An 18,041-nucleotide genomic window follows, 5' to 3' on the forward strand; every position below is an offset into this window, starting at 1 on the left:
ACTTCACATGGTAACAGATTTGAATGCAGTATCATCATACAAGTATATATATATTATATCTGATCACAACTTGTCATTACAATCCAAGCTGAAACTTAACTTCCTTAGAAACGTATCCTGTTTCTCCCTGCAGGCAGACAAACACTTGATTTCAACCACGTTTTTTTATGTACTTTAGACACAGAAGCAGACAGGCTGGTACAGCAGCACCGCGACAAACCAACACTTTTTACAAAGAAAGAAATAACTTAATGTATTGGGTTTAATGCCGAATTTATAAGAAGGCACGAATGATTTATAATCTGTCTTAGCTGTTTCACAAAGTCTGTTAAGTTTCTCGTCACTCAACAACTCTTAAAATCACACGATTTTTAAAGGGAGTCTGGTGATGTTGTAGTTACTACAACAAGTTGTTACGCTCATCCTGCCCTCTTGTCCAGGTCGCTCTTGATTATAACTCAGTGAAGCTTTCACCTGGTTAAACCAATGAGACATATTTTCTCAGGTGTTATGTGTATTAACCCTTTTCACGCACGGTGTCCACGACAGCAGACGGATATCTGGAAGCCATTTTTTAAAAACATTTTAGTCGAACCATGTCCTGATCACCAGGTGGCAGATCTCAAAAGCCCTGTCCAGAATTCAATTTGTACTTTGTCAGAAAACCAGACAGGTAAAACAAATAGTTTTTACTAAAGGTGTCAGTTTTCCTCTATATTTTCTTCTGTGGCTGAAAACACATCTGTTCCCTCCAGCGGACATTGTCTGCCTAATTTTGTATCTTGCTTATTTTGTATGTTTATTTAAAAATATTTTCAGTCACATAAAAATGATGTACAACAAATATATTATTAAAATTAAACATTTTTTTTGCCTGTCTGGTTTTCTGAGAGTAAAAACAGTTAACATTTATTCCTGGATCACTTTTTACACTGTTGATTATTCCTGTTGCGTGGTGTCCACTGCAGTGGATATTTACATAACTCCCTCAAAATATTTGTTGACCTGTCGTTTTACTTGTTTTAGTCAAAACAAACATTACAAAAAATATTACTTTCTGATTTAACATGGTTAAATAAACCCACACAAAGAATATGATATTTAAAAGTCAGGGATAAGGAGAGCAAGCATCTCATCGATCTGGACTTAAACCAGGTGTTAGGTCGGTCGTTCATGACGGTGTTTGTTAGTCGTGTTATCAATATATCGCAGCAGTAAACTGGCAGCAGAAGCGGTTCGTCCCTCAGCGCAGCAGAGTGGACGAGGACTGATCGAAGGGGCCGCCGCTCCCCCAATAACGGTCCTGTGCAGAAGGGACAGTCGTCTCAGCTAGAAGCCCTACTTCCTTGACAGCCCCTGGGATCCCTTTGTCCTGTTGTAAACTATTCTGAAGGAAGGACATTTAATTGCCCGGCACACACTAATGAGTTTGCAAACTAATTAAAGGGGGTATATTACGCCCTGTGGAGGCCCACATCACTAAGAAAGCCAGGGACATCTTTAATGAGGAGCCTTGATAACCCTTCAAAGGAGGAATGTGTAGTGTCTGTAATGATGCCCAGGGTAAAGCCGAGCTCAGCCAGGGAAAAGTGTATGTGTGTGTGTGTGTGTGTTGGTGTGTGTGTCCCTCACCTCGGGTGTGTGGAGACTTGCAAGCAGATGCCAAGTGTTTTCAGTCCATCGCCCACAGCTACCTACCTACATGTCCTAATCAAAGAGTTTCACTCTCGTTCCAATAGGTTCAAAGAGACCAGCTCCAACTCCTCTCTCAGTGGGTGGTACACAGAGATTTCTGGGTTGTTTCATTTTCCTGTATTGTATTATTCACTTCAGAATAATTTGCTTTATTAAGGAATCAGAGGAGGCATTTTAGGAGCATTTTCACGAGCAACTCGGTTGACCTATATCACACGTTAAGAATGAAAACACGAGATACAGAAGGAGGGAGATCTTGGCCGGGCGAGAAAGGCAGAGGCATGAGTCGGACAGATGGACCGAATACGCCATCAGAATCGATGAAGGTCATGATTAGTCTTCATTTTGGAATTCATTAAATCACCCAGGGCGTTTTGTGTTTTCAAACAAATTAAACTCTCTGACTGATGCCGCGGTTCGGCCGTCGCTCTCCGTCATATCTGCCCGAGCTCCTGCTGTGGCTCGATGCAGCCGGCAGCCCTTTTTTTTTTCTTTCCTCCCCAGCAAAGTCACTCCCCCCTCCAGTAAACAAGTGCATTTTTTTTTTGTATGGTCACAATATTTTCCTCCCAGACAGTGACGGCTGTTATTTTGCCCGTGGCTCCTGTCAAAACTAACATGGCTTAATTGACTGCGAGCGAATGAGCTCCTGGATTGATCCTGTCAGGCTCCTCAGGAAGTGATGCTGCTCCATCTGTGAGGCGCAACTCCAGCGACAGCAGCAATCTGTTGCTTGGGACTGAGCCAAGGCTTTAAAAAAAAAAAAAAAAAAAGTCAAAATTACAGAAAGTACCTCAGGCGCTGTGTGTATTCTGATCAGCTGTCAGTGATGACACACTCAGATGAACACGCACATGCAAAAGCAACTCAAGAGCGAGACAGACAGACATCCACATATACACACTGTAATTTTTGCATCATGGTTAGCAATGTCACATTCAAGGGGGCCCGTGTCTGTCCCCGAAGGTACGGCAGGAAATCAGAATGGTCTCGTCTGCCTTGTTAGACACTTGATGTCAGCCGAGCTTGTCCTCAGGGTATATCCAAAAACGCAGCCTGTCATCTCTTCCTGCACCGCTGTCATTTGTCCAAACAATTGTGGCATATACTGTCATCTTAGGTTTTTTACCTGTAACTCAGCTCAGCCCAGGCCCAGTCGTGACCCCGCCAGCCTTTCACCTCTTTCCCTTGCTTTTCCCTCCTCCGTCCCTCTCCTTTTCATCTCTCACAGTCTATCTCGGAGACACTGTATTTCCCCGGCTAAAGTGTGCGGTGCAGCAGCGCCTTCTGGCACGATTAAATATTTAGACGGCTGTCTATGTAGATGGCGGCTCGGAGACGCGGAGGAATAATCTTGGAGACAGCTGCTGTAGCACATCTGGGTGTCACTGATAGCAGAGGAAGGTGTGCGGCTGGTGTTGCTATGGAGGGGGAGACTTGAGAGACACAGCTGTCAATCAGCCGGGTGGCATGGGTGCCGAGGCTTCGTGGCGTCGCGGCACGGTGGGCCGGCTCGCACAGACTGACGCCTGACAGACAGACTGAGGCTGCCACTGACACCTGCGCTGATGCACTTTTTGGGTGACTGTATGCCAACTTTGCCACCAGCTACACTTTAAATCAGCTCAGCCTGCCTGCACCCCGATCTGATCCAGTTAAAGTTCCCATGAATCTCGCTCTATATCTCCTCTGCACGCCGGTGTCAGGCCCAACAGTGACAAACGTCGTTTTGTCGGTATTTTTAATTGTACTGTCGAGTTTGTAACATCTGAAAACGATTAAAACATGTTGGCAGCTCATCCTGCACTCTGGGGCAAATAATAATTATGCCAACACATCCCAAAATGAACTAATTGGGTCACTTGCCAATGTCTTCCAAAACAACATATCAATATGACCGGTCCAAAAACAACAGGGCTGTTGCAGCGTGCCAGCCGCAGGTGTTAAAGACCTGCTCTTGAGCTTTGGTTTGGTTTAGGCAACAAGACTACGTTGGAAAAAAATGTGCTTTGGGTTTAAATGACTATAATGTTGGGTTAGAATAACTTAACAGCGTTAGTAAGTTAAAACAGCTCACTCTTCACTTTTGGTTTCTTACTGAACACGAAAAGCGGACTTGTCGCTCTTTTTACGACTTCAACTGACTTCCTCCTTCACGGCTGTGATAATTATTACGGCCACTAGGGGTCACCACCTGACAAGAAACGTAAATATGGGTGTTATAAGCTGCTCTCATAGTCGGCCTATATAGTTGTTTGGCCTGAATTTTGCGGCTATTAAGCGCAGTCTTACATTTAATGACTTGCTATCCATGTTGCTGAAGTAACTTCTCAGACACCTGAGGACCGGAGCCGTACACAGCCTCCAAGAACGATACAGGTCAGGTTACAGTACGGAAGGTGAATTACGGAGCATCCTGGTGGACTTATAGCGGTAGCTTTGTTGCTAAAGTGACTGCTAACTGCTGCTAAATGAAGCTACAGTTTGCCAGTTTGGGTTTGCTAGAAGCCAAAGATAGCCACTTTGGTTCTGGCCTTCATCTTCTCTGAGATTGTTTCGTTGCGTCTCGTTCTGGCCATGTTCACCGAGAGCTGGCAGTTCGGGGAGTCGGTGGACCGGTAGCTCCACATGCTTATGTTCATTAAAACTTTAATCTCATGTAAGCACAATAAAAGCATCAGTTACTAACTTCCCCCCCTCCAGTGAGTCGTCCTCCAGGAGACATTTTGGGTTTTTAAATGGTGCTGATCCTTGTTTAGGTTTGCTGGTAGCAGGGGGTGGCTGTAGGTGCAATGTGTCAGAACATTTGAAGAAGATTGAGTGTGAAAAGCCGCCCACTGCTTCCCCTCCCCCCCCCTGCACTCTTCATCCGCCAGCAGCCTGAACTTGGAGGCTGCACAGCGGCGCTACGAGGCCGGCTGGCCTGAAAATCACTTTGTGTTCCTCTCCCAGGCACATGCGATATGGATGCGTCTCCACTCGGCTCAGGCCCTCCCGACACCGTGATTAATGGCACTCGCTTCTCTCCCCATCTCATTCTGTTACTGTCAGAGTTAAGTGGGCCGAAGACAATAATAAACAGTCAGTCTTCTGTGAACCCCCTAACACGATCATTCCACCCCACCCGATTCCCCCCTTTCCAATGAGAAAAAGAGGAAGAGAGATGGAGTGAGAGATAGAGAGGAAGTGTGTGTGCATGTGTTGTGTGTGTGTGTGTGTGTGTGTGTGTGTGTGTACATGGTGCTGCACAAGACAGACAAATGCAGAGTTAAAGACACAGAAACAGGCCTCAGTAATGGAAATGGAGGCTGGGAGATACGTCAGTGAATCAAATCGTCTCATGAGCATGTGAAGTTTACAGCACACAGAGGAAACCACAGTGCGACTGCAGCTTTTTAGCTGTTAGCTACAAATGATGTCATTATTTATGTACTTAGATTATATAATTTTATACACCTACAGTTTTAAATGCGTATATATTCCCTCCGTCTCCATACAGTATGAAAATCAATGAGCATGGACGTGAAACGTGCATATATTTGCATTTTACACAGTCGCATGGTAATATTGATGTAAATCTGCATCACAATAACAATAATGCAACACAGACAATTATGAATACAGACTTGATCTTCACATTAATCAGTGAACAACTGGCAAATTACATGTAAACGTATGAGGACTGTTGCTTACTGATTACTATGTACATACTGTAAAGTACACAGATATACAGCTAGGTCGAGAGCAAATAAGATAAAGAATGATAAAATAAAGAGTAAGACATGGATGCATGTGAAAATAAAGCTGTTGTGTGTACAGTATAATAAAAACACCATGGCAACAACATAAAGAAGTATAGAAGTCTGAAAACAGGTTAACGGGTCAACCGCTCTGTGTTGTCAACAAAACAAGTCGCACAAAGACATGGAGACAAAACACTGGATGAATATGCGTATACAGTGTGGACAGATGTGTACATTATTTGCATGTATACATTTAATATTATCTGATAACTTGTCAGCATAGAATCGACTTCTGTAAACAGGTGAAAACACAAAAATGAAGCAGTCAGTGGAGGAGGAAGTGTTCAGATCATTCACAGCAGCGAGAGTAGGAATATTGTGCTGACAGCGCCTGTCAGTGTTTCTGCTGTTATATCTGATGTGTTTGGATTAATATTAATCCTGCATTAATGTGTATGTTGCATTTTAAAGGTTGAGCTCATCCTAACGACTGTTGGCTAGTTTGATTTACAGCAATGCATCATTTCACAAGTCTGTTGTCAGAAAAACAGCCTGTTTTCAGCTTCGTGCAAATGCATTTTCCAACTAATCCAAGGTTTATTTAGGTTCAGACATATTTAGGAACAGAAATTCACATTCAGATTCACAATGTTTGGAGATGCATGCAAGGGAGACAGGACAGGACGGCAGGACAAAAAACATGTTTCTGATTAAGACTTTGTTTTAATATTTGCTGGGTAATTTTATTTCTTCAGGTCTTCAAACGTTATTCAATTAAACCTTATGTAACTTGTGACGATGTGTCTCAAGTAGATATTTCTTTGTGTCTCAGGCTCACAGTGCTTTCAGACTTTATAGGAAGAATTTGGTTTAGAAAATACTCTTTCTCAGGGCCTTTAGAATAAACTCCAGAATTGCGACTGATTGAGAGAAAAAGAAGAAATTGAGATCGCTGCAGCCAGAAGAAGAAAAGAGAAGCGAACAGAGCGTGCGAAGACACTCTGTATCTCAGACCTGCCGTTTTAGTCACTAGTGAGCTGTCTCTTTCTGCAACTCCAGCCTCCTCCTCCCTCCCCGGGCCTGTCACTTCACTCTGCCATATCCTCTTCAGTGGAGCACTCCCTGCTTCTCTCTCCGTCTCTGCAAGACGCCGACCAAACCTGCCACACAAGCAACCCAGCACTCATCCTGCAGCAGCAGCAGCAGCGGCGGCAGCATCGCTCAATCCTCCGAGGGTTCCCGTACACAAGCAGGAATAAAGGGCTGGCGTTTGAGTTCCAGTCACCGACCTTGGTTTCAGGGCCTCAAATGCCTCCACTGAGGCTGCGAGTTTCTCCACCACCATTACATCTCCCCCCCCCTCTCCCGCTCCTCCTCCTCCTCTTCTTCTTCTCTTTCTTATTACTGGGGATGACCTGCCTCACAGCCCTGGGCTCAGTGACCGAGAAATCCTCCGTCCCTCACCGTCCCCATCCTCCTTCTTGCTGCTGCTGCTGGATTGTCTTTGTGTCTACCGGAGTGGCCTCGGAGAAATGAAGTGCCATGATCTCATCACGCCGAGCCCATTGTTTTCACTCTCATGCACACTGTGTAATAGCCATGGAGATAAGGGGATGATTCAGGCCTTTCACGGAAGGAAATGTGAAAAGCCTGCCTGTGAAAAAGTGAAATTACTGTTTTGATGGCTTTTGATGGCGGGGGGCATAATTGCTGGATGGAAGGAAGGATGGAGGGTGAAATACACATAGGAGATTAGTATTTCTAATACTGGAGACGGTTGGTAGGAGGCCTGTGGAAGGTTATGCACGCAGTGGGTAGTTCTAATGAAGCTGCCATGTATGTAGAATAGCAGATTGACTAAAATAGCTCATTGTTCTTCTTCCCTCTGCAACCTTTGGCCCTCTGGATTGAAACTCCATTCTTGATGGCAGCGCCTGATTATGATATTGTTCGATGCTCATTGCCATAGTAACGGTGATTATTTTCACATTGTTTGTGCATGAAATAGTTGCCGAAGCCTTCAGGAATGTGGGGGGGAAACGAGCTTAAGTATTTTTGGCAACCGGCATAAGGCTCATCAACACATGCAGACAACACGGGTCGGAGGATTACAGCTTGTAGTAATGACAGGGGCAAAGCGTAAATAGTATAAATACTCCATGGGATTATAATTAGCCTTACTCTGCGCGTTTAGACACACTCAAGTGGAACTAAAACCTTATTGACTTCTGGAGACAATTTCATATTAATTGGATGCCTCTCCGTTCTCACTGTCTGTTTTCTCTGGTTTGTTTTTTTTTCGAGCAGCTGACAAATGCGACGGAATAACAGAGAGCATAGCAGATTAGCATTAGCCACACAGCGCCGGCTCGGACGCCGAGGAGCCGCCGTCACCGGTCGCCACTGCCGCCGCCGCCGAGGGCGTCAATGAGAATCAAAAAGCCGCTCGCTTCAGCTTTGAAGACGTCAACTAAAAAGCGCCAAAGGTGGATCGATGCGAGAGGGAGGAGATAAGATGAAGCACGTGCCGGTAGGGCTGCGTCCCTCGGGTGGAGAGACGGTGGAAATGGAGGCGAGGAGGACGGGGTTTCCTGGTGATGCTGGGGGGCCAGGACACGAGGGGAATTCATGCATTCATCCTGTCCTCTCTAACACAAACAGCCACACACGCTATTTCATCTCCCATCTCAGCATTCAGCATATGTCCCCGTCCCTCTCCCTCTCTCTCGTTCTGTCTGCACACCGGCCACAAATTTATCCCTTATTTTCCGTCCAGAAGTGGGGGAAAGTTGTAAAGCTAATTAAGGAGCGGGGATGCGGCAGCTCGACAGATGTGCATTGGAGATGGGTGCTATTGAGTAGCGGGGATAATGGTGTGTGGACCTGGTGGGCAGCGGGGTTGTGTTGGAGGGAGCTCCTACCTGGGCGTGCATGTTAATCAGCGCGCCTGTCTGTTGAGAGCTGGGGAATTAAGGGGGAAGGGAAGCGTGTCGCCAGCCTCCAGTGAAGAGACAAGGCTGGCAAGCTGATTAAGAGCACAAATTCGCCAGTTTGGTCAGACAGGGAGATATGTGTACGAAGGAGGAAAAGGGCAAGAAAAGTGCGTATTGATTAACAGTGCAGGTGGTGGAGGAATCGAGGAAAAAAAGAGGTGGGTAGAAATCTACCTACCGTCGTCAAACTAAATATTTCACAGTACTTGAAGGCATCACAATACTTCAAAGGGGCGAAAATCACAAAATGGCCATCGCGTATCTGCAGGGAGGCTGTTGATAAATGTTAATAACTTAATGATTTCTCGACCCCGGTGCTGAGATTTTTTTTCTGCCTGTGAAAACTCACTTTGCCTTGCGCTCGCAACACACACACACAAAAAAAAAAAACTTGCAGCCTGATGAATTTCATGACATTCACAGTCTCCTTCACGTCCACACGCATTTACAGCTGCTCAGCACTGGAGGACGGAGCTCCAGTGTGAGCGAGCAACATTCAGGGGGGATGAAAGGCTTGTTTTTCACACCAAAAACAGCAAATGACAAAGAAACGTTCTTTGTGCCGTATTTTACATCAAAAGGCCGGCATGGAAAGACAGATACCCACAGAGATAACCCATAGATTACTTTATATTTTAGTCAAACGACTGCCTGGGGCCTTTATAATATATACCGCCGGTCATTAAACTCCTCTCTTTCTCACATGCATGACGGTGTGGCACTTTTGGACTGTTGCTTGGATAAAAACACAAGATGGATCACTTGATAACGGAAATGATAATTAGTCTCGAAATAATAACTACTAACATGTGACCTGGTTGGATGCCAATTAGCAGCGTTCCTCGTGTATGAAAGAAGCAACAAAGAGAAGTCACACAACTTGAAAAAAATAGCAAATAAGTCCAAAACTGTCGACTTTTAATGTTTAAATCAATAGAATTGAGCACGAATGCATCAACGAGCCAATAATAGTCTAACCGGCAGGGAGGTTATGGATATATATACATCATATACGGAGGGTTACACATTTGCATTCAGTTATTTGAAACATAAAGTCCTTTTTTATGAGGTATTGATGTGGTTTTATCCCACAATGGGAACTCAACACTCTCTGAATGGCAGTTTGAAGCAACAGTGGCTGATATTAAAACTGGGAGAAGAATAAAAAGACTTTAGTAACACCTTGTAAACGACAACAAAAGTTTTTCACACATGAGCGGAGAGTAATTCCCTCCCATAGAAAAGATGCACAGCTTTATGCTTTTCTTCTCCAGATATCTGCAGGTTTTTAATTAGAATTATCTCCCTTTTCACCAACACAGCCTGATCTAATTTCTCCCCTAATTGTTGTTATTTACACAGTAAAGGTTTACGGTTATTTATCGACATTTTCCCTCTCCCAGATCTCAGTGTCTGTTGTCGATAATGAGTAGGGGAAATTATTTTTAACACTCAGTCATTATCTCTGTGTTCAAGTAGTCTTCCTTTTAATATGCTAATGCGGCTGATATAATCAGCTGGTAATTGTAAAACACTTCAAGTACGACACATTTTCGTGGCACTCTCTCCTGAATGAAGAAATCACAGCCAGTCAGCGGTGGCAGCAGTGGCTGTGGCGGCGGCTGGGAGCTGCGGTTGGATGCTGGGATGTGCCGACGATCTGTTTATGTTCTCGGGAGACGACGTTGTGGAGGGAACGCCCGCCATCCGATCCTGCGTGGCATGAATCCAAATCACACACACACACACACACAGACTCCTATAGAAATGTGTAGGCTGGCGTGAAAACCACACTGCTGCGTTAGCGATGCCACCGCCACCACCACGTTCTCCTTCTCATCCAGCTTTTTATTCTGAAAAATCCACCTTTGATTACCACTGATCCCCCCCCCACCACACAGTTGGTTTATACCAGCTCTGCTATTAAAGTCACAACATCTTAAATGAATCTTTTTTTTATTGTGTGTTAACCAGACTGATGAAAGTAGTGTTCTTCCTCCGTCCTCCGGGAACGCTAGTGCTTTTCTGCGGGAGAGGATGGGATCCTGACTTTGTTTTTCTCCTTCGGCTGTTATTTCCCTGAAGAGAGGAGCAGGAGTGAGGAGAGCTATGAGTGATCGACTCTGCCTTTATTCTCCAGGTTTTCGGGGGATTTGAAGTTATTGAAAGTCTGGGGATGGGTGACAGCTCGGAGATGTCTGTGTGATGCCCATCAGGCGTTGCGCCGGGGGGGGCGCCCGCCGTCGCGTGTTTGAGTCGCCGTGCACGACCGCCGTGTGTCCAGCCTCGAAAGGCGGCGAGACAGAGGGCGCGGGGCTCCATGTTCTCAAATACATGTTATTCTTGCGGCCAATCATTTCTGCTCACACATGACATCTCTCCCAGATTGATTTCATTCAGCTGTAGAGGGCGGCAAGATCAAACAAATGTTGTCTGAAATAGCGGCGGCGGTGCGGCGAGGAGGAGGAGGAGGGAGGGGGTCAGGGGTGGGAGGTTGCTTGCTTGAAAGATGAAGTGAGGGATGGAAATGGAGAGAAAGAGAATCAGTCATCCAGTCAGCAGCACTGTGCCATGTGGTGACACGGTATATAGCGGTGGAAGGTGTTACTCTATAAAGCACAACTGCTCCTCTTCACAGCGAGGTGGCTTTTTTTGTGTGTGTGTGTGTGTGTGTGTGTGTGGAGGTGGGTGGCGGGGCCCCTATTCCTTCACGATGCCTCTGAGTACCCATGCAAGGAATAATGGATGCGTAATATGGAACGACAGCTTGCAGAGCACTATCATTAATGTTGTAATTCACTTTTAGTGTTTCTACTATTGCGCTGCAACAGGAGGCACAGATGTCACCTGAATCTGCTCCTTCTAGCAGCCAGAGCACACCCGGTTTTCACCAGCTGTCTGGGAACGCACCCTGCCAGCCCCCCCTGTGTGGGCAAATGTGGGCATGTGTGTGTGTGTGTGTGTGTGTGTGTGTGGTACATGTGTCCTGCTTTGCGAGCCTTTTGAATGCAAGAGGGGTTTTTGGACGGAGGGTTTTTAGTTTAGATTGTATTTTATGTTTGTTATATTTGTGCATTTAAACTCTTTTAAAGGGGTTCGTGTAGAGACGGTTCGAGGATGTTCTGGTATCATTTATTTTTCTAATCTTTGGTCATAAGATGCAAACAGTGAGGTTTTTTTAACTTTTCCTGTCTTTCCTCTAGTAAAGTTAATCCATCATTTTGAATGAAAGGCTGACGGCACTGCAGAACAGACGGACTTTACATTTTAACGTAAAATAACAAGAACGTCAGATGATCAACTGCTGACGATCACAGCCAACATAAACCAAAGCAACACAACTACCTGACGTATAAAATATTAAATATATTTAAACTATTAAACGTGGTTTTTGTTTTGCATTTTTCCATGTTTCTCTGTGTGTCTTTTTGGGGTTGTTTTGTGTCTTTGCTTTGCGTTCATATCTTATTTCATTGTGGATGTTTTACATGCGTTTCTTGTTTCATTGTGGTGTTTTGCACCTTTTTGTGGTCGTTTCTTGACTCATCTGTTGTTTTGTGTTTCTTTATGGCAGTTTGTTTTGTCTCTTTGTGGTTGTTTGTGTATTTGTGTTGTCGTTTCCCGTTTTTTGTTTTGTATCTCTTTCTTGTTGATGTTTTGCATCTCGTTGTGGCTGTTTTTACCCTTTTTGTGGTTGTTTTGTTTCCGTTTTGTCGTTATGTGTGTCTTTGTTGATGTGTTGCATATCTTTGTGGCTGTTTTGCGTCTCTGTTGTTGTTGTTGTTGTTGTTGTTGTTGTAGTTGTGTCTCTCTGTTGTAATTTCACGTTATTTGGCTGTTTTGCGTCTCTTTGTAGTCGATTTGTTTCTGTGTTGTCGTTCAGAATTTCTTTTATGTTTCTTTATGTCTGTTTTGTGTCTCTTTGTTGTCATTTCACATTTTTTGTCGTCACTTTGCATTTTTCTTTGAGGTTGTTTTGTGTGTCTGTGTTGTCGTTCCAAACATCGTTTGTGTGCTTGACTTCCTGATAAGAATTGCCAACAGTCAGTTAAAAACAGAGGCTCTGACACGAACGAGCGAGCTACCTGCTACCTCCTGACTCGGGTGGGTTGTGGGTTCACCGGGCCGTCGGGTCCCCGGGGGGTCGGGGAGGCTTCTTTGTGTCGAGGTTAAAGGAATGAAGATATTTTGTCACATTCCTTGCAGGCGGAGTATTTTTCCTTTCTTAGGCAAAATGCAAAACAATAAGTAAATAATGATATGGATTTAATGGATGATTGATGGATAATTGAAACAGGTGTGATTAGCATATTGTTTGTGTTTCATGCTGCACCGTAGGCCTGTTTGTGTACCTTTTATGGAAATGAGCGCTTTGAGAGAAAAAAAAAAAAAAAAAGAAATCAACAGAAAATGTATCCTATTTCTTTAAAAGGGGCACAAATTTACTGTGAAGATCATCCTGGCAAAACCACAGAGGGAAATGTCAGGAAGGGAAAAAAAAGGTTCAAAGAGAAAATAGCTGACTGACTCTGTAAGTGAAGCTAAGCTCAAAATGAAAAATGTTCATTATATGCCCGTCAAGGTGAAAGGAAGCCATCTCCTCGCCGCTGCAGTTAAAATGTCGACCTCTCCTTCTCCGAGGGCGAAAAGAGAGGAGAAATGTAAAAAGAGGAAGAAAATACTGCTTTGTGTGTGTGTGTGTGTGTGTGTGTGTGCGCGCATACATGTTTTGCAGGTGTGTGTGTGAGTGACTGATCTGAGCTCCGGTTCAGACAAGGGCAGAGATGTTAATGGTTCTGCTCAGTAAAATGACCCTCACATCCGTTTCTTCATACATTTTACAGTGCTTCAGAAGTCCTCATATTTTCCCCTTTGTCAGCAGTGTTTGTGTATCACTGTGTGTGTGTGTGTGTGTGTGTGTGTGACCTCTACAACGAGCGCGCTGCCCCCCTCGGACCTCTCGCTTGTCTCTTTGTATGTACCTGCTCATGTTAAGGCTGTTAAATCGCTCTCAGGATGCATTTTATTCAGCAGCGAAGCCGAATGTTACGGTCGACCTCTGCGGATCACAGATGCCGTCCCCGGTGCCTCATTACTGACAATTTATATAATCTAATGTTACTTGAAGCCCTCGCTGTGTTGGCAAATGTGTTTATTTTTAAAGCGGATCTCATTCGGCGTGTTAACACTGCCACCGCCGCCACGCTGTAAATCCTAGAAAAAGTAAAGCAGCAGGTGGGAGTCGAGCAGCTGACCACGGCTTTTTTTTTTTTTGACCAAAAAATTTCGAAACAACCTTTTCATGGCCCGACTGCTAATGAGTGGAAGCCTCACAGTTTTTGATTTGTTGGATTCTGCGCTCGTGCCAAGGCCCGTTACAATTTTCATAAGGATCCGATGCCAGCGTGGCCGAGCTTAACTATCTGTTATGGATTATGAGCCGACCTTTCACCTCGCCATCTTATTTCTTGCAGCAGTGTTGGACGTGAAAGATTTTTTTTATGTGTGTGTGTGTGTGTGCAGCGACAGTACTGCTTCCCAACTCGGTGCAGATATTACATCCCGTCATTAGAAACCTCTCCACGGCTGCAGAGTTTTTTGTCTTTTTGTAATGTTTCAGTCAGCAGAGGGAAAGTTTGCCTGATGAAAATATTTCTTTTTGTAGGTAAAGACCAAAACTAACAGGGAATAAATCTACCGGCAGGTGTTCTGTGTGAATATCTTCTTCCTCTGTGTCCAGAAACTATTAAAAACACATCACTGCTGTACCGGCTGACATGTGCCTTTATTACCACCAACACACACACACACACACACACACACACACACTGTAGTTTATCGTGACTCAATCCCACACAGTTTGTGACGACTTACAAACATATACTACTCCTCAGCTCAAAGTAGTCCCCAACAAATGCACTATTTCCTCCTGTTTGAGTGACATTTCTTAGAAAAACTACAGCGAGCAGCTCTTATTTTAGGTTTTGTAGGATTTTTTTTAATGATTTTAACTGAGAGAGAGACTATCACACTGTTTGTTTTGGTTGTTTTATCAGTTGGTGACCGTAATTAAAATACAGAAAAAGTCAGCTTCAACCTTTTAATTGTTAACTTATATCCAAAAATCAGTTGTCCCGTTATAAGATTCAATACGGCCCCCAGATGTTTGTAGCAGCTGTCCGTTAAGTCAGCTTCGTTTCCATTTCTGCATTATAACAATATAACACCAAACATGTTTTCTTTTGTCTCTTTGTCCACCGTTAAGTTTCAGTTTTGTCCCTCAAGGGAAACAAGTTTTGTGTCTCTTACGCAGGCCAATGTAAGCTATTTATTTTCTCATCTTATTATTATATCATTACTGCACGTATCACCCTCAGGTGTAAATGAGTGACACACAGTCCAGATGCAAGTCAGATTAAACAAATGACAAATTAAAGGGACAATAAGTAAGAGGACATCACCAAGCCTTGGTCTTTAACCTCAGGGTTACTGCGGTGACGATGTTATACCCACAACATGTTTGTAACTTATCGAGCAGGAGACGTATCTTCCACACAAACCGCCGGAGAGCCGGCAGAGATCGAGGCCGACGCTGCTGACTTGTTGACACGTTAGTTACCCTGCACGTTATCGTTGTCCCAGTTTCATCTGCAACAACATTTTACGCAGCACACGCATGTATCAGGGGGTTCCTGCCCTGAGTTCGGAGTTAAGGGTTCCTCGGCCTGAAAAACGTTGAAGACGCCGGCTGTAAAGAGAAAATAAAGATCAGAGACGGCTGAATATTTAAGTGCTTAACTTCGACCTTTTTACTGAAACTGAAATAATGATTTCTTGCCTGCTGTATAAAATAAACTGAACTGACTAACAGCATTTATATTTCTGCTCCTTCTCTTTCAGAAACTGATTGGTATAGTCTGGCACTGACATCTGACTTCAGTCTCAGCTGCAGCAACAAGTGATTCTTCCCTCCTTCCGACACCTCCGACCTCTGACCTCCAACCTCTCACAGGTAGGATGACTCAGCGTCACAAGACGTACATAACTGATGGATAATGGTGCAAATGTTCATGTAGTAGCAGCGAGCCTGGAGAGCGTCTGCAGGCTGGATTTAAACTTTGCTAGAGGGGAGAAACATTTTTCATCAGTGACACTGTATATAATCCTCAGAAACGATTAGAGTAGAACATCCAGATCTTCACCTTTTTGAGATATAAATACAGTATCTTAAGACGGTTACAGTATAACATGACACTGCCAAATACTCAATAGACCTCTCACTTACCAGGAACAATAATGAGAGGGAGGAAAAGTCAGCGGCAGAACAGTTTGTTCTCTCGAAATGTGCCGTCTAATGAAACAGAAAAGAAAAATGCAGACTGCTCTTTTTTTTTTCTCGCACAAGAAAAACAACAAACTGTTATTTCTGCTCAGAGAACAAAAAAAAAAAAGTATAAAAAGTAAGAGAGAAACTAATTTGCGAGGACTGAGGTGACCTGAAAGTAAAATTAATAAAACAAAGAAATCTTTTTCAGCACACTGCTTCCGTACTTTCTCATTATTTAGCACATCTTCTAATTAAAAGGAGGCTCAGCAGGTCTCTAAATGCCATATTGACTTAAGATGCAAACCACTGGACAACAAAGAAATACCATTTTTCTTCTTTTGCCATTTTGTGTAATGAGCCGCTGTTTCCTCGTGCCTCCGTGCGCTGTTGAAAAACGCTTTCTTCTTGTCAGCTCGGGCTATATGCAGCCGGTTAAAAGACATCAGAACAGACTCATTGGAATGATAATCTAGTACGTGTCTGCACTTACGGAGAATATCTCGAAGCATGTCAGACTTGCATCAAAGCCGCTGTTGCAATTTTCTTTTCAAGGGCAACTTGAAAGAGGAGTCAGGAAGAAAGTGGCATTAGTTTCTTGTTTTCTTCCTACAAGGCAGCCGGTTCAAAAGTAACCCGGCGCCTTCTGACGGGAGGGTGGGGATGATTCAGCAGGAACCCAGGAAACAGCCCATCTGACTGATTCACATTTAAACATAAACAGAAATATGGCTGCTCCGGGGAGCTCCGCAGAGGGATGGAAAGTCGCCCCAAATTTCACAGCAGCAAATCAAAATGTCTTTTTATTTAACTCTTCCTCTCTGTTCCCCCCCCCCGCCGCCCGCCCGTTCTCTCTGTGGCTCCCTGTAGCATTGTGCACACATAACAGCGCCTACTGATTGGGCTTATTTGAAGCACGTAGCCTGACACAAAAAAAAAAAAAAAAATGGAGAAGAGGAGATTTTCCCGTGTCACAACGGGATTGAATGTGGTTCTCCAGAAGAGGAGGGCCTGAGAGGATTATATGGCTCAGTGGGCGCTGTATTGTGTGGGGAGTGGATACAGCAGGTACCCACCGAATCCCAGCCAAGAGACAGACACAGTGTTGCTAGGGATAATGTTGCCTCCCAGCAATTAAACTCTGGAGGTTTTGGAGTGGTTTAGGAGGAAGCTTGTTAAATTATCCCATCGCTTCTTTTCCCCCCTTTTTCTCTCTCTGTCGCTCTGCCGCTCCGTCTCCTCCTTTTCTTTTTTTTATTTTAGTGTTTCTCTGGATGAGGACTACAGGGGGAGTCGTTCGCCTTGAATATTCTGCTGCTTGTATTGAATCCTCCTCCTGTTGGTTTCTTTGCATCCTTCAGTCTCATGTTTCTGTACGCACACACATCCAGGAAACACAGCTCACACTCTCAGTCTGTTGAGGTAAAGTGACAGTAAAAAATGCCAAAAGCTGCCAGCTGATGGCAGCTTTGAATTAGGAACATAAAGCATAAAGACACTAAAACTCTGAAATAATCTAAACTTAATGCAACATAATAAAGGTTCAGCCATGGAGGACTCAGAGGCGGTATTAATATTTTAAATACACAGACTTCTGTAGGATCCTCGCATACATGTGACATACATGCAGCAGCACAACACACCTCCTATTTACTTAATGAAACATGTTCACGTTATATTTGTCAGGTTCAAGGTTTGTCAGTGGTGGAAAGTGGCACATTTACTCATTTTCTGTGCAACTACGAGGTACTTGAACCTGATTTTTATATTTATGATCCATTAACTTCTACTCCACTTGTTTGACAGCTGTAGTCACAGGTTACAGCTGCAGATTCATTTAGTAAAAAACAATAATCGTGCAAGTGAGGCGCTTAAATGGCCCCGTACTATAGTTAAATGCTGCGTTCATGTACATCTATAATAATCCAGTAATATACAGTGACTAGGTTTGCAGGGATGTCACGTCTTGAGGTCGACTGTGGTGTGAAAGTTGATGATTATCAGACCGTCTTTGGTTTCATCTCTGTCAGGACATAAGATTTTTTTAAATGATGTGAGTGTTTGGTTGAATTAAAACTCTTCTGTTGTCATAACGATAATGGTCATTGTAACTAATAATAATTAGTTAATTGTCTGCATAATTACTTCTTTTACTTTTGATATTTTAAGCACATTTTGCTCATAATAACTCTCTATGTGAAGACTTCTCAGTGTGCTTGTATCAGGTGCTGCCGCTTCCCGTTACAGTAATTATCCCTCAGATCTTCAGATCGGAGTTTGATTGGT

General features: G+C 44.0%; 1 protein-coding gene across 5 annotated transcripts in view; it reads left to right on the top strand.

The window, feature by feature from the left end:
* The window catches only part of LOC311268360 (RNA binding protein fox-1 homolog 3-like), a gene marked incomplete at its 3' end in the record, with an annotated part of 442,215 nt that overhangs the window by 78,054 nt on the left and 346,120 nt on the right, over window positions 1-18,041 (top strand). For all 5 annotated transcript variants that reach the window (XM_084371969.1, XM_084371973.1, XM_084371972.1 and 2 more), the window contains one exon: window positions 15,332-15,443. The remainder of the gene's footprint in view (window positions 1-15,331; window positions 15,444-18,041) is intronic.

The sequence above is a fragment of the Pagrus pagrus genome, assembly GCF_965226575.1.
Source record: "Pagrus pagrus genome assembly, chromosome: 13".
Lineage (NCBI taxonomy): Eukaryota > Metazoa > Chordata > Actinopteri > Spariformes > Sparidae > Pagrus > Pagrus pagrus.